Here is a 3,509-nt window from a genome sequence, read left to right on the forward strand (position 1 = left end):
AAAGCCATCTATTTATTAAGACTGATATTTCAGGGACTTCCCTGGTGGCACAGCAGTTAAGAATCCACCTGCCAATGCAGGGGACATGGGTTCAAGCCCTGGTCCGGGAAGATTCCCACATGCCGTGGAGCAACTAAGCTTGTGCACCACGACTATTCAGCCTGCGCTCTAGAGCCCGCGAGCCACAATTACTGAGCCCTTGTGCCACAACTACTGAAGCCCACGCGCCTAGAGCCTGTGCTCCGCAACAAGAGAAGCCACTGCAATGAGAAGCCTGGGCACCACAACGAAGAGAAGCCCCCGCTCGCTGCAACTAGGGAAAGCCCACACAGAGCAACGAAGACTCAACGCAACCAAAAAAAAAAAAAAAAAACAAAGACTGATATTTCAGCAAACATAAATGAATCCTTCATCTGATCAATATCTCTGATATCTATCATTGTTCCTGGGTATTCTATATAGTAGCTGTCAGTCTTTCTAAGGAAAGATCAAAAAAAGATCAGTCATTTTTTGCCTAATAAAATCAAACGAGAAAGCCATGTTGCTTTTTAAAAAGCTTAGTTCTGACATACGATTTAAAAATGCTTATGAAAAACATATTCAGAAAACCATTCAAAGATTGATCATTCATCACTAGTCTCTTATGCTCACCCAACACTGGTTTACTTAAGATTAACTATGCCTTTTAAATATTTCTAAGAGCTTCAATAAACACATGATAGAGAAATGTGTGAGATTCATGGGGCAACTTTTTTCCATACTGAAGACTTTGGTTAGCTCGATTGTACTGGGTTACCTGTTTTGTTGTTTCTTATTTCATACAGTGATTTATAACGTTAAGTGCCAGCATGCCTAACAGCATTTCACAATGCATGAATTCAGAAAAAATTCACAAGTTAAAATAATAGGCTTTAAAAATGAAACTGACCTCTGAAGATTTCTTGCTGAGAAATTGCACATTCAGTAAACAGTAATGCCACCAGGAAAAGGATGAAGACTCCAAAGAAGCCTTATTAAGAGATGTGGGGTGGTCTATTGCCAATATTTGAAAAACACTCAGAGTATATTTAATTAGCCTAATTACATGGTGCGCTTACAGCTTATTATCAGTGTCCTCTGACAGAGATATGTTATCCTGGCCTTGAAAGCTCAGTGCCCACAGTGCCTTGAAATGAACTTGGATAATGTCCAGGAATTTCCATCAGTCCCATACATTTTGGAACAAAGCACTAGTAATGTGCACAAAGTACATGTTGGTTAAAAACGTGGTATCCTTCAACATTCAAGTTTTTCTGCTTGGTGCATTTAGCTAACATAATGTGTCTCTATGATTGTTGGGAGAAAGACTCAAAGTGACATAACAGAAAATTCGCATGTTATACCATTCAAATGATAAGACCGTCATAAATTAATCTCCAAACCCACTACCATTCACTCATCCTTTAGCACTAATGCTTCCAGTCTGCCAATACATGCTATTTAAGGACTACTCACAATGAACTTGATGTTCACTAGCAGGAAGCATGTGATATGGCATTTTCACCCAGAAGCATACTAATTTTATTACCCAGTGAAGCAATCCTCATCTATATTCAACACGTCAGTAACTTTTCATACTGACATTTGAGATTTAATGCAACAATTTCATGGAAAGAAAAATATGTGCAACATAGGATCATGTGAACTCTTGGTACTAAGTTTTATTTGTAAAACACTCAGGGATTACTGTCTTTTAAAAAAAATTCAGTATCAATAAAATATGAAGAGCTGCTTTCATTTCAGAAACTCAACTTGTATGCATTCTTTCAAGTTTTTCTACTTAGAAAGGTATAACCACAATAAAAATTTTACTGAGTTGAAGTTTTTTACAAAACACTCTATCCCACGAGAACATCTTAAAGGTCAGTTTTAAGAAGGTTCAAAGTTGAATTGATGGAAAATTACATATTCTCTTTTCTCATTTAAATAAATACATAAAGCAAGCATCCTGAATACCCCCTGTAACAAGTACACATGAATTTTTCTTTTGATATTGGGCAGTGAATTTGTGCATAATACTTCTTTTGGGGGAAAGGATAGTGACAGTGATTTTCTGTCAAATAATTGTTGCTGTTGTTTTTCTGGTTAAAATATTAATATAAACTACCCTCAAATGAACGTGGATGAGTTGAGCTGATGACATATTTAAGCAATTTATGGATTTTAATGGATTCTCTTCCACATAAATGATTTTAAAAGCCTATAAGATGAATATATACAGATGTATAAGCTACAATTTTTTCTGTTGGTGAATAGAACAAACACAAGCCTATATTTTAAAATAAAAGAGATCAATCTGGACTAACATTTATCAAGCTGCATCTAAAATATATGGAAACAACCACTCCTTATTATTAATAGACCTGTTGACTAACTGTCCCTGAGATAAGGTATAATAATGTGACTTTATAAAAAGTCACGGTTGTGATTATTACAAAGAGAAACAACTAAGAAGGTGGAAATTGCATATACAAGTGAAGTCTGGACAGACTCAAAGAAACTACTGGGTTAATAAATAGAGTAATGCACTAGTCAATAGATTAATAATTTTAAACCTAAGAAATTATCTGTACTAGGGGGAATGCTGGACAGAATTTAAGGCAACATTTATATATTTTTAAAAAGAAATCCGTTTTAAAAGCGATCCTTCTTTCGGTGGCAAAGATGAACCATAGCTTCCAAATTGTATTCTCTAATGTGAAGACTTGTAACTTACCTATTCTGAAGAGAACATTAACTATTTAGGTACTAGGTACTTCTGCACTTGTTCACATCATACCAGTTTTAAGAACAGCCTCAAGAGAAAGAGATGCCACAAATTAAACAATCAATGTTGCCTTTTTTTTTTTGGCAATTCATCACTGATCCAGCCTAACCCTAGTTAGCCTGTATACTAGGAAGTACAGATCACATAACATTGTAGAGTTTCAGGCTTGGACAGCAAAAAATATAACATAATAGAAAATGAAAATGCTCGATTATATAATGCCCCCTTCTAGTAAATAAAGTTTTGTAAATTCCTGCAGAATTTTACCCAAGGACGAATACCCTTCTCAGACGATTGTTAAATCTGTTTGAATATTAATAATTTCTTATAGTCAATTTCCAACTTGTTAGGTATTAACTATATGTGATTACACTCCTCCATTGTCACCCTACTATTAATTTTTTTTTGTGGTACGCGGACCTCTCACTGTTGTGGCTTCTCCCATTGTGGAGCACAGGCTCCGTACGTGCAGGCTCAGTGGCCATGGCTCATGGGCCCAGCCGCCCCGCGGCATGTGGGATCTTCCCGGACCGGGGCACGAACCCGTGTCTCCTGCATCAGCAGGCAGACCTCTCAACCACTGCGCCACCAGGGAAGCCCTCTTATTACTCTTTTAAATAGGCTAAGTGTGTCCACATGAAATAAAGTGATTTCTAATATGGTGGAAGCCCTTGAGAGAACCAGTAAGCTTTAGAAGAATTTG

Source organism: Leucopleurus acutus (genome assembly GCF_964270905.1).
Source record: "Leucopleurus acutus genome assembly, chromosome: 2".
In the NCBI taxonomy this organism is placed as follows: Eukaryota; Metazoa; Chordata; class Mammalia; order Artiodactyla; family Delphinidae; genus Leucopleurus; species Leucopleurus acutus.